The sequence below is a fragment of the Poeciliopsis prolifica genome, unplaced genomic scaffold (assembly GCF_027474105.1).
Source record: "Poeciliopsis prolifica strain line A6 unplaced genomic scaffold, Auburn_PproV2 SCAFFOLD006, whole genome shotgun sequence".
Classification (NCBI taxonomy): domain Eukaryota; kingdom Metazoa; phylum Chordata; class Actinopteri; order Cyprinodontiformes; family Poeciliidae; genus Poeciliopsis; species Poeciliopsis prolifica.
The window spans coordinates 18,647,593-18,665,748 of NW_026562381.1; the positions used below are offsets into that span (position 1 = coordinate 18,647,593).

Here is an 18,156-nt window from a genome sequence, read left to right on the forward strand (position 1 = left end):
TAAACAGACTTTGTTTAAGCCGTTTCCCACCGTTCTGCTGAATCTCCTGGGCTAAGCCGAGACAGTCTTCTTTTGCTCAATACTTTTAAAGCAGCAAAAAGTTCCTCATCATAATTTTCACCAAAGCAGTGATGGAAGAAAGCAGGCTGTGAAAACGCATGTTGAATGTTTTTCCACCTGATGGAACCGAGATGAAGACGACTTTAAGTCTGTTATAGTGACTATAACAGACAATAATATAATAAAGATAATCCTATTAATTTCTGCTCACAGTCTCAGACAACCAGATTTCAGAGACACGAGAGCAGCGATGTGAGCCGCTCTGAACTTTGACCCCCCAGTGTTGGACTGAATCATGACCAGGTCGTCATTTTTCCTTCTTTACAACCAAACAGAGATTTGAAGTTGCTGGGAAACCTGGTAGAATCTTGATTAAATGATCATTTCATGGTCAGAAAAAGTAAAATCAGAAATCTTTGGATTGTTATATTGATTCAATATTAGATAAAAGGTCAAATATAGTTCATGATTTCAAAGTGAAACCTGTTGTACTGTGGTTCAGATCGACCCTGCTGGCATTTCTGGACAACCAAACTAAAAATTAATCCGGAAATAATGAATGGTAAGGATAATTAAATACATTCAGAGGTCTTATAATTAATGTGTGTAAACATGCAGTTTTTCAATTGAAATCAAGTGATTTCAATTGATAAGTATAGATTTGAATTAAATTTGAATTTATTTAAAAAATAATAGTTGATGAAGTTAATCTGTTTCTCCTCAGGTTCCTCAGAGGTCTGTGTTTGGATAACAAAAATTCCACAATACTGAAACTTTCTGCTGATATTGGATTTTTACTCCTCAGGTCCGGTTCTGAAGAATTTGTTGGACGGAATAAATTCTGACATAAATAAACTGAACATTTGGGATGATCAAACAAACACTAATAGTTATTTCTTGATGATAAAGCTGAAACAATTATAATAGTAAATCCTAGGATTATTCACGCAGACAATCAAATTGATACTGAAAGACTCAATGGAAACAGATCTTCATGCACTACTCCGTCCGAACTGCAGGTGGCACCATCGGAGCTCAGGCTCCCCATGAATCTGGCGGAAATGCATCTGTTTGGAGACAAGAAAGAAGAAGAAAGAGCAGCAGCCGCCAGCCGATGTGCTTGTGGCGTCGCTTTGGGTTCGCGTTTCAGGTTCGGTTCGTGGTTCGTAGCTTTCGCGGTTTGGTCCGAGCTGGACCTGAAAGTACGACCAGGACGAAGGTAAGCAGGAAGTGAGGGAGAGGCCACAGGAAGTGATTACAAACCTCATCGATTTGCTAACGGATGCTAGCTGATGCTAGTTTAGCTTCAGTGCTCAGAAAAAATGAACTGATCAGGAGCTGATCACCAATTCCCGATAACCTGCTCAATAATGCCGGCCACTTGCGCATGCTCAGTGCGCTCGTTCTGCTCTGCGGCTTTAAAACCTTTTATTGAAACAATTAAAGAAACGTGTAGAAAAGTGTTATTACTCTGTTTTCACACATATTCATGAACTTTGAGCTCAGGTTGAGCTAACTGGTCCGTGGCAGGTTCTGTCCTCCTGACCCGCAGGTTGCAACCTGTGGTTCCGGTTCTACACAGAGCAGCAGCCTGGCCCAAAAGCACAGTTACTACCATCCAGTGAATTACAATATCATTGCACAGTCGGTTTATTGTACGACCTTCGTAAAAAGTGATGAATCTTTTCCAGTTTTTATTTCTTTTCCGTGTTTTGATCCGTATGTTGCTCTCTATGCTGCAGAACGTACCATGACTGATCCCAGGCTGCAGGTATGATCATTGATCACATATGGCTTGTTTTGATTTGACAGATAATCAGTACGATGAAGATGATGATGAAATCACTCCTGATCTGTGGCAGGAAGCCTGTTGGATCGTCATCAGGTAAGTTCACCTGAGGTCATGTGACTGTTGCTGTGTTCACTGATCATGTGGTCATTAATGATGTTGATCGATCATGGATCAATAACTGAGGTGGAAGATGTTTCTGGCTAACCCACCTGAGAGATTGAGATTTAATCTCCCAGCTCTTATTTTGAAATCCCTCTCTCCAGCTCTTATTTTGAAATCCCTCTTTCCAGCTCTTATTTTGAAATTCCCTCTCTCCAGCTCTTATTTTGAAATTCCCCCTTCCAGCTCTTATCTTGAAATTCCCCTCTCCAGCTCTTATTTTGAAATTCCCCTCTCCAGCTCTTATTTTGAAATTCCCCTTTCCAGCTCTTATTTTGAAATCCCTCTCTCCAGCTCTTATTTTGACGAGAAGGGCCTGGTGCGGCAGCAGCTGGACTCCTTTGATGAGTTCATCCAGATGTCGGTCCAGCGGATCGTGGAGGACGCTCCGCCCATCGACCTGCAGGCCGAGGCGCAGCACACCTCAGGGGGTGGAGGAGCCGGTGAGTCCAGAACCAGGAGAGGTGACATCACGGTGACATCATCATGACATCACTGCCTGTGTTTCAGCCGCGTTACCTGCTGAAGTTCGAGCAGATCTACCTGTCCAAGCCGACCCACTGGGAGCGGGACGGCGCTCCGTCCCCCATGATGCCCAACGAGGCCCGGCTCCGGAACCTGACGTAGGTCCACCTGACCCGGTTCTGACCCGGTCCGAAACCGGAGCCCGGTACTGACCCGTCCGACCCGTCTCCTCAGGTACTCGGCGCCGCTGTACGTTGACATCACTAAGACGATCATCAAGGAGGGGGAGGAGCAGCTGCAGACGCAGCATCAGAAGACATTCATTGGTAAAATTCCCATCATGCTCCGCTCCACCTACTGCCTGCTGAGCGGCCTGACCGACCGCGACCTGTGCGAGCTCAACGAGTGTCCGTTGGACCCGGGCGGCTACTTCATCATCAACGGCTCCGAGAAGGTAGGCCGTGACATCACTTCCCCTCCCCGGTTCCCGACTGGAGCCTGAGCTGTCGGCGGTTCCAGGTGTTGATCGCGCAGGAGAAATGGCCACCAACACGGTCTACGTCTTCGCCAAGAAGGACTCAAAGTACGCGTACACGGGCGAGTGCCGGTCCTGCCTGGAGAACTCGTCCCGGCCCACCAGCACCATCTGGGTCAGCATGATGGCCCGCGGAGGACAGGTGAGTCCCGCCGCCGCACGGGCCCTGCAGCCCGCAGGCGACGCTCTCATGGACGCTGCGTCTGCCTCAGGGGGTGAAGAAGAGCGCCATCGGGCAGCGCATCGTGTCCACGCTGCCGTACATCAGACAGGAAGTGCCCATCATCATCGTGTTCCGGGCGCTGGGCTTCGTGTCCGACAGAGACATCCTGGAGCACATCATCTACGACTTCGACGACCCGGAGATGATGGAGATGGTAAGCCGCCGCCGGCCCGCCGTTCTGCTACCGTGGTGACCAGAGCGTGTCAACCCGCACGCTGCGCCCGCAGGTGAAGCCGTCGCTGGACGAGGCGTTTGTGATCCAGGAGCAGAACGTGGCACTGAACTTCATCGGGTCCAGAGGTGCCAAGCCCGGCGTGACGAAGGAGCGGCGCATCAAGTACGCCAAGGAAGTCCTACAGAAGGAGATGCTGCCGCACGTCGGCGTCAGCGACTTCTGCGAGACCAAGAAGGCCTACTTCCTGGGGTGAGTGCACGGCGGCGCCACGCCCGGACCGCTGTGAGAGCCCTGGTTCTGATCTGTGTTTGCCATTTCAGGTACATGGTCCACCGGCTGCTCCTCGCCGCTCTGGGCCGGCGGGAGCTGGACGACAGGGATCACTATGGCAACAAGAGGCTGGACCTGGCTGGACCGCTGCTGGCCTTCCTGTTCAGGGGGTGCGACTTCTCGCCCGGCTTCTCGTTCGGATTCTCACCGGCTTCTAGCCCGGCTTCTAGCCCGGCTTCTAGCTCGGCTTCTAGGCTTCTAGCTCGGCTTCTAGCTCGGCTTCTAGGCTTCTAGCTCGGCTTCTAGCTCGGCTTCTAGCTCGGCTTCTAGCTCGGCTTCTAGGCTTCTAGCGGCTTCTAGCTTCTAGCTTCTAGCTCGGCTAGGCTTCTAGCCCGGCTTCTAGCTCGGCTTCTAGCTCGGCTTCTAGGCTTCTAGCTCGGCTTCTAGCTCGGCTTCTAGCTCGCTTCTAGGCTTCTAGCTCGGCTTCTAGCTCGGCTTCTAGCTCGGCTTCTAGCCCGGCTTCTAGCCCGGCTTCTAGCTCGGCTTCTAGCTCGGCTTCTAGCTCGGATTCTAGGCTTCTAGCTCGGCTTCTAGCTCGGCTTCTAGCTCGGCTTCTAGCTCGGCTTCTAGCTCGGCTTCTAGCTCGCTTCTAGGCTTCTAGCCCGGCTTCTAGCTCGGCTTCTAGCTCGGCTTCTAGGCTTCTAGCTCGGCTTCTAGGCTTCTAGCTCGGCTTCTAGCTCGGCTTCTAGCTCGGCTTCTAGCTCGCTTCTAGGCTTCTAGCTCGGCTTCTAGCTCGGCTTCTAGCTCGGCTTCTAGGCTTCTAGCTCGGCTTCTAGCTCGGCTTCTAGCTCGGCTTCTAGGCTTCTAGCTCGGCTTCTAGCTCGGCTTCTAGCTCGGCTTCTAGCCCGGCTTCTAGCCCGGCTTCTAGCTCGGCTTCTAGCTCGGCTTCTAGGCTTCTAGCTCGGCTTCTAGGCTTCTAGCTCGGCTTCTAGGCTTCTAGCTCGGCTTCTAGGCTTCTAGCTCGGCTTCTAGCTCGGCTTCTAGCTCGGCTTCTAGGCTTCTAGCTCGGCTTCTAGGCTTCTAGCCCGGCTTCTAGCTCGGCTTCTAGCTCGGCTTCTAGGCTTCTAGCTCGGCTTCTAGGCTTCTAGCTCGGCTTCTAGCTCGGCTTCTAGCTCGGCTTCTAGGCTTCTAGCTCGGCTTCTAGGCTTCTAGCTCGGCTTCTAGCTCGGCTTCTAGCTCGGCTTCTAGCTCGCTTCTAGGCTTCTAGCTCGGCTTCTAGCTCGGCTTCTAGCTTCTAGCCCGGCTTCTAGCTCGGCTTCTAGCTCGGCTTCTAGGCTTCTAGCTCGGCTTCTAGCTCGGCTTCTACTCGGCTTCTAGCCCGGCTTCTAGCCCGGCTTCTAGCTCGCTTCTAGCTCGGCTTCTAGCTCGGCTTCTAGGCTTCTAGCCCGGCTTCTAGCTCGGCTTCTAGCTCGGCTTCTAGGCTTCTAGCTCGGCTTCTAGGCTTCTAGCTCGGCTTCTAGCTCGGCTTCTAGCTCGGCTTCTAGCTCGGCTTCTAGGCTTCTAGCTCGGCTTCTAGCTCGGCTTCTAGCTCGCTTCTAGGCTTCTAGCCCGGCTTCTAGCTCGGCTTCTAGCTCGGCTTCTAGGCTTCTAGCTCGGCTTCTAGCTCGGCTTCTAGCTCGGCTTCTAGCTCGGCTTCTAGGCTTCTAGCTCGCTTCTAGCTCGGCTTCTAGCTCGTTCTAGGCTTCTAGCTCGGCTTCTAGGCTTCTAGCTCGGCTTCTCGCTCGATTCTCGCTCGGATTCTCGCTCAGATTCTAGGCTTCTAGCTCGGCTTCTAGCCCGGCTTCTAGCTCGGCTTCTAGCTCGGCTTCTAGGCTTCTAGCCCGGCTTCTAGCTCGGATTCTAGGCTTCTAGCTCGGCTTCTAGCTCGGCTTCTAGCTCGGCTTCTAGCTCGGCTTCTAGGCTTCTAGCCCGGCTTCTAGCTCGGCTTCTAGCTCGCTTCTAGCTTCTAGCTCGGCTTCTAGCTCGGCTTCTAGCTCGGCTTTCTAGCTCGGCTTCTAGGCTTCTAGCTCGGCTTCTAGCTCGGCTTCTAGCTCGGCTTCTAGGCTTCTAGCTCGGCTTCTAGCTCGGCTTCTAGCTCGGCTTCTAGCTCGGCTTCTAGCTTCTAGCCCGGCTTCTAGCTCGGATTCTAGGCTTCTAGCTCGGCTTCTAGCTCGGCTTCTAGCTCGGCTTCTAGCTCGGCTTCTAGGCTTCTAGCTCGGCTTCTAGCTCGGCTTCTAGCCCGGCTTCTAGCTCGGCTTCTAGCCCGGCTTCTAGCCCGCTTCTAGCCCGGCTTCTAGCTCGGCTTCTAGCTCGGCTTCTAGCTCGGCTTCTAGGCTTCTAGCTCGGCTTCTAGGCTTCTAGCTCGGCTTCTAGGCTTCTAGCCCGGCTTCTAGCTCGGCTTCTAGCTCGGCTTCTAGGCTTCTAGCTCGCTTCTAGCTCGGCTTCTAGCTCGGCTTCTAGGCTTCTACTCGGGCTTCTAGCTCGGCTTCTAGCTCGGCTTCTAGCCCGGCTTCTAGCCCGGCTTCTAGCTCGCTTCTAGCTCGGCTTCTAGCTCGGATTCTAGGCTTCTAGCTCGGCTTCTAGCTCGGCTTCTAGCTCGGCTTCTAGGCTTCTTCTAGCCCGGCTTCTAGCTCGGCTTCTAGCTCGGCTTCTAGGCTTCTAGCTCGGCTTCTAGGCTTCTAGCTCGGCTTCTAGCTCGGCTTCTAGCTCGGCTTCTAGCTCGGCTTCTAGGCTTCTAGCTCGGCTTCTAGCTCGGCTTCTAGCTCGCTTCTAGGCTTCTAGCTCGCTTCTAGCTCGGCTTCTAGCTCGGCTTCTAGGCTTCTAGCTCGGCTTCTAGCTCGGCTTCTAGCTCGGCTTCTAGCCCGCTTCTAGCCCGGCTTCTAGCTCGGCTTCTAGCTCTCGGCTTCTAGCTCGCTTCTAGCTCGGCTTCTAGTCTTCTAGCTCGGCTTCTAGGCTTCTAGCTCGGCTTCTCTTTCTAGCTCTTCTAGCTTCTAGCCGGCTTCTAGGCTTCTAGCTCGGCTTCTAGCTCGGCTTCTAGGCTTCTAGCTCGGCTTCTAGGCTTCTAGCTCGGCTTCTAGGCCGGCTTCTAGCTCGGCTTCTAGGCTTCTAGCTCGGCTTCTAGCTCGGCTTCTAGCTCGGCTTCTAGCTCGGCTTCTAGGCTTCTAGCTCGGCTTCTAGCTCGGCTTCTAGCTCGGCTTCTAGCCCGGCTTCTAGCCCGGCTTCTAGCTCGGCTTCTAGCTCGGCTTCTAGCTCGGCTTCTAGGCTTCTAGCCCGGCTTCTAGCTCGGCTTCTAGCTCGGCTTCTAGGCTTCTAGCTCGGCTTCTAGGCTTCTAGCTCGGCTTCTAGCTCGGCTTCTAGCTCGGCTTCTAGGCTTCTAGCTCGGCTTCTAGCTCGGCTTCTAGCTCGGCTTCTAGGCTTCTAGCCCGGCTTCTAGCTCGGCTTCTAGCTCGGCTTCTAGGCTTCTAGCTCGGCTTCTAGCTCGGCTTCTAGCTCGGCTTCTAGGCTTCTAGCTCGGCTTCTAGCTCGGCTTCTAGCTCGGCTTCTAGGCTTCTAGCTCGGCTTCTAGCTCGGCTTCTAGGCTTCTAGCTCGGCTTCTCGCTCGGATTCTCGCTCGGATTCTCGCTCAGATTCTAGGCTTCTAGCTCGGCTTCTAGCCCGGCTTCTAGCTCGGCTTCTAGCTCGGCTTCTAGGCTTCTAGCCCGCTTCTAGCTCGGATTCTAGGCTTCTAGCTCGGCTTCTAGCTCGGCTTCTAGCTCGGCTTCTAGCTCGGCTTCTAGGCTTCTAGCCCGGCTTCTAGCTCGGCTTCTAGCTCGGCTTCTAGGCTTCTAGCTCGGCTTCTAGCTCGGCTTCTAGCTCGGCTTCTAGCTCGGCTTCTAGGCTTCTAGCTCGGCTTCTAGCTCGGCTTCTAGCTCGGCTTCTAGGCTTCTAGCTCGGCTTCTAGCTCGGCTTCTAGCTCGGCTTCTAGCTCGGCTTCTAGGCTTCTAGCCCGGCTTCTAGCTCGGATTCTAGGCTTCTAGCTCGGCTTCTAGCTCGGCTTCTAGCTCGGCTTCTAGCTCGGCTTCTAGCTCGGCTTCTAGCTCGGCTTCTAGGCTTCTAGCTCGGCTTCTAGCTCGGCTTCTAGCCCGGCTTCTAGCTCGGCTTCTAGCCCGGCTTCTAGCCCGGCTTCTAGCCCGGCTTCTAGCTCGGCTTCTAGCTCGGCCGTCCCTCCTTCTCCTCAGGGTAACTCTAGTTCCCGTCTGCAGGATGTTCAAGAACCTCCTGAAGGAGATCCGGATCTACGCCCAGAAGTTCATCGACCGAGGGAAGGACTTCAACCTGGAGCTGGCCATCAAGACGCGGATCATCTCCGACGGACTCAAGTACTCCCTGGCCACCGGCAACTGGGGTGACGTCAAGAAGGCCCACCAGGCCCGCGCCGGCGTGTCCCAGGTAGGCGCCGCCACGGCCCCGCGCCTCTTGTCTGTCTCCATGGTAACCCCTGCCGCTTTCTAGGTGCTGAACCGGCTCACATTCGCCTCCACGCTGTCTCACCTGCGCCGGGTCAATTCCCCCATCGGCCGAGACGGAAAGCTGGCCAAGCCCAGGCAGCTGCACAACACGCTGTGGGGGATGGTGTGCCCCGCCGAGACGCCCGAGGTAGGTTCCTGATTGGTTCCCGACTGGTTCCTGATTGGTTCCTGATTGGTTCCTGACTGGTTCCTGACTGGTTCCTGATTGGTTCCTGATTGGTTCCTGATTGGTTCCTGATTGGTTCCTGATTGGTTCCTGACTGGTTCCTGATTGGTTCCTGACTGGTTCCTGATTGGTTCCTGACTGGTTCCTGATTGGTTCCTGACTGGTTCCTGACTGGTTCCTGCCTGGTTCCTGATTGGTTCCTGATTGGTTCCTGATTGGTTCCTGACTGGTTCCTGCCTGGTTCCTGACTGGTTCCTGCCTGGTTCCTGACTGGTTCCTGCCTGGTTCCTGATTGGTTCCTGACTGGTTCCTGCCTGGTTCCTGACTGGTTCCTGCCTGGTTCCTGATTGGTTCCTGACTGGTTTCTGCCTGGTTTGCAGGGCCGCTGTGGGTCTAGTGAAGAACCTGGCCCTCATGGCCTACATCTCGGTCGGCTCGCAGCCGTCTCCCATCCTGGAGTTCCTTGAGGAGTGGAGCATGGAAAACCTGGAGGAGATTTCCCCGGCTGCCATTGCCGAGTCAGTCGCCTAGCTTTGCCTGGAGATTCGGCGTTCCCGGCGTCTTTCTGATCCGTGTCTTCATCCGTGTTTTCCCATTTCAGTGCTACAAAGATCTTCGTGAACGGCTGCTGGGTGGGGATCCACAAAGACCCGGAGCAGCTGATGAACACGCTGAGGAAGCTCCGCAGGCAGATGGACATCATCGTGTCAGAGGTAAGCCCCGCCCTCCTTTCCCCTCCGACACCTGGGGACAAGCCGAGCCTTCCTGACGATTCGATTCTTCCAGGTGTCGATGATCCGAGACATCCGGGAGCGAGAGATCCGGATCTACACGGACGCCGGCCGGATCTGCCGACCGCTGCTGATCGTAGAGAAGCAGAAGCTGCTGCTGAAGAGGCGTCACATCGACCAGCTGAAGGAGCGAGAGTACAACAACTACAGGTGAGCCAGACACACCTGCCCGGGCTGACGGGCCAGCCTCAGCCTCTGATGATCCTCCTGGCGCTTAGCTGGCAGGACCTGGTGGCGAGCGGCGTGGTGGAGTACATCGATACCCTGGAGGAGGAAACCGTCATGCTCGCCATGACCCCTGATGACCTCCAGGAGAAGGGCGTGGCCTACTGCTCCACCTACACCCACTGTGATCCACCCATCCATGATCCTGGGAGTCTGCGCCTCCATCATCCCGTTCCCCGACCACAACCAGGTACCGGCCGGCGTTTCCGTCCAGAACCGGGCAGGTTCTCTATGTTCTGACCCGTTTTCCTGCGCGGTCCGATCCCCGCCCAGTCTCCCAGGAACACGTACCAGTCCGCCATGGGGAAGCAGGCCATGGGTCTACATCACCAACTTCCACGTGAGGATGGACGCTGGCCCACGTGCTGTACTACCCCCAGAAGCCGCTGGTCACCACGCGCTCCATGGAGTACCTGCGCTTCCGGGAGCTGCCAGCAGGTGAGGCTGCCGCCACAGGGTTTGACCCGTTACCGGGGGAAAGGCGGTTCTGCTGCCGCTGACCCGCGACGACTAATTGGATTTAAAGAGTTTAAAATTACTCCAGATTTTTTGTTGCCCCACTGAGGCTTTTCATTCATTAATATGACACAATAATAATTTAATTCATTTCAAATAAGAAAATCAACATTTTATTAGCCAAGCCAATGATTACTTCAGCGAATGTCTGATCAGATGTAGCAAACGATGCGTCTGGAAAGCCCAGCCCTCTCTGACGGTTGATCGGCCGATTATTGATCTGATTGATCATTTCATCTCGAGAAGGAAAGTTGTTTTCCTGAAACCTGGAATTTTTGTCGTCCGTCTTTCAGGAATCAACTCCATCGTCGCCATCGCCTCCTACACCGGCTACAACCAGGAGGACTCGGTCATCATGAACCGCTCGGCTGTGGACCGCGGCTTCTTCAGGTGAGTGGCGACCAGAACCTTTAAGGCCCGGTCCGTTTCCATCCTCTAAACGGACCTGCATTTCCCTGCAGGTCCGTTTTCTACCGGTCCTACAAGGAGCAGGAGTCCAAGAAGGGCTTCGACCAGGAGGAAATCTTCGAGAAGCCGACCCGCGAGACGTGTCAGGGTGAGCGCCGCTTCCTGAACGGCTCGGTCCAAACCCGATCCTGGCTCTAACAGACTCCTGGCTCTAACAGGGATGAGGCACGCCATCTACGACAAGCTGGACGACGACGGGCTGATTGCGCCCGGCGTCCGCGTGTCCGGGGAGGACGTGATCATCGGAAGACGGTGACGCTGCCGGAGAACGAGGACGAGCTGGACAGCACCAACCGCCGCTACACCAAGAGGGACTGCAGCACCTTCCTGCGGACCAGCGAGACCGGCATCGTGGACCAGGTCATGGTGACGCTCAACCAGGAGGGATACAAGTTCTGCAAGATCCGGGTGAGCGCCGCCGCCCTGCTTACCGTGGTGACCCAGCACTAGAACACTCGCTGATCCCGGTTCTGACCCGCAGGTCCGATCAGTCCGGATCCCTCAGATCGGAGACAAGTTCGCCAGCCGACACGGCCAGAAAGGAACCTGTGGGATCCAGTACCGACAGGAGGTAGGCGGGGCCAGAGAGTCTGGATGAGGTAACGAATCAGAGCAGCAGGGGGGGTCAGGACAGGTGAGTTGATCAGCTACAGGTCAGGACAGGTGAGTTGGTCAGCTACAGGTCAGGACAGGTGAGTTGGTCAGCTACAGGTCAGGACAGGTGAGTTGGTCAGCTGCAGGTCAGGACAGGTGAGTTGGTCAGCTACAGGTCAGGACAGGTGAGTTGATCAGCTACAGGTCAGGACAGGTGAGTTGATCAGCTGCAGGTCAGGACAGGTGAGTTGGTCAGCTACAGGTCAGGACAGGTGAGTTGATCAGCTACAGGTCAGGACAGGTGAGTTGATCAGCTACAGGTCAGGACAGGTGAGTTGATCAGCTACAGGTCAGGACAGGTGAGTTGATCAGCTACAGGGGGGTCAGGGTTAATTGGCTCTTCTGGTCATTAAATGTGACCTTGTGTTTTATTTTGAAGGACATGCCGTTCACCTGTGAAGGAATCACACCTGACATCATCATCAACCCTCACGCCATCCCGTCCAGAATGACAGTCGGCCATCTTATCGAGTGTCTGCAGGGAAAAGTAAGCTGGCTCCGCCCACCGCCGAGCCTCTGTGCTTTACGCCCCGAGCGTTGACTGCCAGGCTGTCGCTCCTTTCAGGTGTCGGCTAACAAAGGTGAGATCGGCGACGCCACGCCATTCAACGACGCCGTCAACGTGCAGAAAGTGTCCAACCTGCTGTCCGAGTACGGGTACCACCTGAGAGGAAATGAGGTCAGAGGCCCTGATGCATTCTGGGAGGTTGAAACCTGCCCAGGTGACCCAGGTGTGTGACTGTGGCTGCGTCACCAGGTTCTATACAACGGCTTCACGGGGAGGAAGCTGACGTCCCAGATCTTCATCGGGCCGACCTACTACCAGCGGCTGAAGCACATGGTGGATGATAAGATCCACTCCCGGGCCCGCGGGCCGGTCCAGATCCTGAACCGCCAGCCGATGGAGGGCCGCTCCCGGTGAGTTCCCGCCCCTCGCCGCCTCAGCTGAGTCCGCGCCGCGCTAATCTCGCCCGTCTCCCCAGCGACGGCGGGCTGCGTTTTCGGGGAGATGGAGCGGGATTGCCAGATCGCCCACGGCGCCGCCCAGTTCCTCCGGGAGCGTCTGTTCGAGGCGTCCGACCCGTACCAGGTCCACGTCTGCAACCTGTGCGGCCTGATGGCCATCGCCAACACCAGGACGCACACCTACGAGTGTCGGGGCTGCCGCAACAAGACGCAGGTAGACCCGGTTCAGGACCGGCCGATCGCTGCCTGCGCTCCGGTTCTGACCGTTTCTGGTTCTGACCCGTTTCTGGTTCTGACCCGTTTCCGGTTCTGACCCGTTTCTGGTTCTGGTCAGATCTCTCTGGTCCGGATGCCGTACGCCTGCAAACTGCTGTTCCAGGAACTGATGTCCATGAGCATCGCGCCTCGAATGATGACCTCATAGAGGGCTCAGCCAATCAGCTGCGGACAGGAAGTGACATCAACGTGAAGAGGAGAAACTAGATCTTTGTTCTTTTTGTTGTAGTAAATAAATGTGTTTTTCCAACATGCGTGGTTCGGTTCTGATTGGTCCAAACACATCGTCATGGCAACAAGGTGGGAGTCACAGCCGAGTGCCAAGATGGAGGTTCAGCCCTGATGCATTCTGGGAGTCCGATCTCCAAGGTTGAGAGGTGGGGTCACCTGGGCAGGTCAGGGGTCACCTGGAGCGGTCAGGGGTCATCTGGAGAGGTCAAGGGTCACCAGGCAGGTCAGGGGTCACCTGGAGCGGTCAGGGGTCATCTGGAGAGGTCAAGGGTCACCAGGCAGGTCAGGGGTCACCTGGAGCGGTCAGGGGTCATCTGGAGAGGTCAAGGGTCACCAGGCAGGTCAGGGTCACCTGGAGCGGTCAGGGGTCATCTGGAGAGGTCAAGGGTCACCAGGCAGGTCAGGGGTCACCTGGAGCGGTCAGGGGGTCATCTGCGCAGGTCGGCCGGCCATCAGGAGGCTTTTCATTCATATAAAAAACTGTATTAGAAACTGTTTAGGGTTTATTTCAAATGTAAAAGAGGAAAAGAAGGAAGAGAAGAAGATGGAGGTCAGATGGAGGTCAGATGGAGGTCAGATGGAGGTCAGATGGAGGTCAGGATGGAGAGAACGAGAAACCATGGCAACAAACATCCAAACGTCTCTAAACTGTTTATGGAGGAAATGAAGAGAAGATGCATCATGAATCCAAAACCACATTATGGGTCAGAGGTCAGGTTTGGGGTTGAGCTGTGAAATGAGTTCAGGTCACAGATCTGCTGATTGTTGGGGTCAAAGGTCAGATTGAAAAAAAAAAGCAAAATGAATGGAAGTCAATGCAAAGTCCCTGAGGAGACAAGACGCTGTGTGTGTGTGTGTGTGCAGGTGTGTTTGTGTGTGTATATGTGTGTGTGTATATGTGTGTGTGTGTGTGTGTGTGTGTGTGTGTGTGTGTGTGTGTGTGTGTGTGTGTGTGTGTGTGTGTGTGTGTGTGTGTGTGTGTGTGTTAGGTGAATGTAAATTATGTCCTCTGATCAGCAGGTGAAACGCGTCGGCATTTAAACTTGATTTTAAGAACTTGAGAAAATCTGGAAGTGAGATTTGTTTATTATTTGCAGTAAATAATAAAGTTAACGCCTAAAAGTTCGGAATCACTTTTCTTTTTCTATTGCAAATAAACAGCCTGGTTTATTAAAGTTCATGGCTGTGCCGTTTTCCTCTCCATCAGTCATAATTAGCAACACGCTTCAGCAAAACTCAGCAACTTTCAACTGAACCAGGACTGAAATGGGTTGGAGCCCCAAAGACTCCAACCTCACTGTGCAGTGACGCATATGAACCTGTTGGGGGCGATATACTCTTATTTCACGTTGTGCTGTTGGAACATGGTGGGAAACAAAATGGTGGAAGTTAATGCCTTAGCATTAGCTTCTGCTGAATACCAAGTTGGGTTAGCATCTATTAAATATTGTGACTTGTTTGCAGTTATATGCTATGCATAGTTTACATTATTAATTATATAATGTAACATGATTGTGTGACTTCTTCCCCCACACACAGTACACAGCGGAGACCAGTTGGGTAAATTTCTGTAATGAGTGTCAACAATAACAAAAACACAGTGAGCTCCCCTACTGGTCCACATTGGGTACTGCAACAAAACTCCACGTTAGTCTCAGCACACAACCTCCACTACTGTTCAGAAAGGAACTGGACTTGATGACCTACCACAGTAGAGTTCCTGACAGACTGTGTAGAATCTGCAGTTCTTCCTCCTTTTATAGGCAACCAGTAGGGGGCGCCAAAAAAACACTCATCACAGGACAACCATGAAACCCATACTAGCAGAATTTAAACTGAACCATTTCAACTATGTTACAATTGTACATAAGTACTAAAAGGTGGCCTGAAACATTTTGGTGCAAAACTTGATTTATTCTGGAAAGAGGAAGTCTTTTATTTTGATGAATGGTTAACAGGATCTGGTTTAGTCTTTCGTCACTGTTTTGTCTTCTATTGATTTCGGTTGCTACAAAACAAACTGCTATTGCCGGTTTTAGCTGCCGCTGTTCAATCAAGACCTGAACAGAAAATGAACAGCAAGCACATCAGAACCTCCGTTTTGATTTAAAAATCTTTCGCTATGTAATATTTGTGTTGCTGTTGCAAGTTACATTAATATGTTGATATAACACATTAGCATGTTGATATAAAATGTTAGCATGTTGTTACAACACGTTAGCATGTTGTTACAACACGTTAGCACGTTGATATAACACATTAGCATCTTGATATAACATATTAGCATCTTGATATAACACATTAGCATCTTGATATAACACATTAGCATCTTGATATAACACGTTAGCATCTTGATATAGCACGTCAGCATGTTGTTACAACACGTTAGCATGTTGTTACAACATGTTAGCATGTTGATATAACATGTTAGTATGTTTTATATAACATGTTAGCATGTTGTTACAACACGTTAGCATGTTGTTACAACACGTTAGCATGTTGATATAACATGTTAGTATCTTTTATATAACATGTTAGCATGTTGTTACAACACGTTAGCATGTTGTTACAACACGTTAGCATGTTGATATAACATGTTAGTATGTTTTATATAAAATGTTAGCATGTTGTTACACGTTAGCATGTTGTTACAACACGTTAGCATGTTGATATAACATGTTGGTATGTTTTATATAAAATGTTAGCATGTTGTTACAACACATTAGCATGTTGATATAACATATTAGCATGTTGGGATAGCACATTAGTGGTGCTAATGTTTTTAGTACGTTAGGGTTAGCGCAGCTAGCTTCTTAATTAGCAGTGTCTGGAAGACAGTCATGTTGGACCTTCAGCAGCTTCCTCTTATTTTTCTTCAACTTTATTTCGTTTTGCTTTACAGAAACAAAATGATGATCTCATTGTTTCCAGTGATGTGGTGAAATTCATGGTGGATTCTGTGATACTGATATGAAAGCATCCCAGACCATGACACTTCCACCTCCGTGCTGCTTGGTTTGTCTCATGTTCTGGTGTCCAAGTAAAAAAGAATCATGTTGTGGAGAGCAGCGTTTCCCCTCCAGGTTTCTGAAGGTGAACTTGTGTAACCTGTGCCACCTGTTGGCTCCACCCGCTGGGTAAAGATGGAGCGTATAAAGGTGTTGGTGCAGAAACCTTCAGCAGAGCTCTGATTGGGCTGTTGGAGTGTGCGCTAAGAAATCACGTTTTCTGTTGGTTTGGAGTTTTATCTGAAACTGAGTGTCATTTTAATGTCTTAATATTTTGAATATTTGAATATTTGAATATGCTGCATGTCTGGATGCTGCTGTGGCCACACAGGATTTAAGGTTTTTCTACATCATCCAGCTGCATGAGAGCGTGACGTCGTTTCAGGTAGTTTATTGGTTTTTATCCATCTTATTTTGAGAATTAAAATAAATCATAAGTAGAAGTGTCTGGTCGTTAAGATTTCAATACCTGGTAGTTTCAGGTGTACTGCCTCCTGCAGTCCTTTTCTGGGTGCAGTTAGTAAGTTTCTGTTTGTGGCCCGCCCAGCCTTGCATGTCCTGTGAGGCCGGACTGCCTGCTTTTGGAGGTTTTGTTTTCTTTGCTACTTCCAGCCGCCTCCCTTTATGACAGCACATGTCATTTATAGCGTAACGTCTGGGAGGTCTGGCCCGGCTCCCCGAAACCTGACGGTTGGGAGAAACTGAACGGAGCTGCTGGTTTGACTTTGCTTCTCTTTGACCTGCAGGCTGTTATGATTAGTTCCATATTTACCCATTAATAAATTGTCTATACATTGACGTGACCGGAGCTGCAGTCGTGTTTTCTGTAAACATCCTGTCGTTGCTCGGACAGCCAGACCTTTAATGAAATCCTATAACAGATGATTTTAGATCATTTGGGATCTTTTCAGATCCGTAAGCAGACTCATCAGAGACCAGCTTCACTTCAGCAGCAGTAACAAGCATAAGATCTGAGATTTAAGCTTTAGTTATGTGCCGTTGTTGTGAGATGTGCTGCAGGTGATGTAGCAGCGCCTCAGAGGAGAAGCGAGCAGCACAGGCGCTGCCACACAGCACCTGTGCTGCGGCAGGAACTAGGAACCCCGTTCCTAGGAACCCCGTTCTTAGGAACCCCGTTCCTAGGAACCCCGTTCTTAGGAACCCCGTTCCTAGGAACCCCGTTCCTAGGAACCCCGTTCTTAGGAACCCCGTTCCTAGGAACCCCGTTCTTAGGAACCCCGTTCCTAGGAACCCCGTTCTTAGGAACCCCGTTCCTAGTTCCTGGTCAAGCAGTCAAAGACTCGCCTGGTTTGTGACGACCTCCATCCAGACCACACCTGTTAACAGTCGTTCTTCCTCTTTATTACAACTTGCTCTGGTATTCTCTGTAAATCTGGAAACCCGACCCTAACCCTGACCCCGATCCTGACCCTGACCCCGACCCTAACCCTGACCCTTTAAGCAAAACTCAGAAATGAACCCGAAAAGTTTTTAGATAATTTGTCTCTGTTAAATCAACATGGGCAGCACAGTGGAGCAGTGGGTAGCGCTGTTGCCTTGCAGCAAGAAGGTTCTGGGTTCGATTCCCGGCCCGGGGTCTTTCTGCACGGAGTCTGCATGTTCTCTCTGTGCGTGGTGGGTTCTCTCCAGGTTCTCTCCAGGTTCTCTCCGGTTTCCCCCCACAGTCCAAAAACATGACAGTCAGTTTAATTGATCGTTGCACATTCTCCCATGTTGTGTGTGTGTGTGTGTGTGTGGTAGTTTCTCCTGTTTGTCACTGTGTTGCCCTGTGACAGACTGGCGACCTGTCCAGGTCCAGGTGTCCAAGTGTCCAGGTGTCCAAGTGTCCAGGTGTCCAGGTGTCCAGGTGTCCAGGTGTCCAGGTGTCCAGGTGACCAGGTGACCCGCCTCTCGCCCAGAACGCAGCTGGAGAGGCAGCAGCTCCTCCCGACCCCGTTATGGAGGAGGTGATCAGAAACTGGATGGATATTAAATCAACTTCATGAACTGATTATAAAACAGAACCAGAACATTTTTCTCTATTAATTTCATTTTCACAGCAGCAGGTTTTCTACCTTCAGATGTTTCACAGATGGCATCTCTACCTCTCCTTCTGAACCAGAGGATTCTGTTCCTGGTTCTGGTTCTGGTTCTGGTTCAGACCAGTATAGCCAGTTCTTCTGAGGAATCAGATGTTGGACTTCTCGGAAATCTCCTCCTTTGGCCTTTTGAGTTATTAAAGGAAGGAAGAAGCAGAACAGAAACTCGGTGGAAGGAAAACCTCATCTCTAAAAATGCTTTCGATTCTTTGTGCTGTTTGTTCTTCCCAACGAGACGCGGCTTCAGGACAGCAGCTGGTTTCTACTGGGATTGATGGTTTGTTCCTTTGTCTCTTTATTTCTAGCTTCTGCTTAGCAGCAGCTGAAGTCCATTAATCTGAAGTCTGGTCAGCTGACCGAAGGCCTTCAGACCAAACAGGTGAGCTCCAGCAGGTGAACCTGGAGGTTGGATGTTGGGATCCCATTCGTTGTGTTTTCTTGAGCAGCTTCTACCAAACTGAAAGGAAGAAACTCATCAAGAGCAACTTTTCTCTGGGTTTCCTCCGACCTGGTTCTGCGGCGGTCAGCAG

The 18,156-nt window shown here is 51.9% G+C and overlaps 1 long non-coding RNA gene and 1 pseudogene across 1 annotated transcript; both read left to right on the plus strand.

Annotated features, from left to right (window-relative positions):
• Positions 1–1,054: 1,054 nt before the first annotated feature.
• On the plus strand, positions 1,055–12,538 carry LOC129360625 (DNA-directed RNA polymerase II subunit RPB2-like; annotated as a pseudogene).
• A 4,869-nt stretch (positions 12,539–17,407) lies between these two features.
• On the plus strand, positions 17,408–18,150 carry LOC129360621 (uncharacterized). Its single transcript, XR_008606072.1, has 3 exons — positions 17,408–17,494; positions 17,932–18,005; positions 18,073–18,150. It is a non-coding gene; the product is annotated as an uncharacterized LOC129360621 (long non-coding RNA).
• The last annotated feature ends 6 nt before the right edge of the window (positions 18,151–18,156 follow it).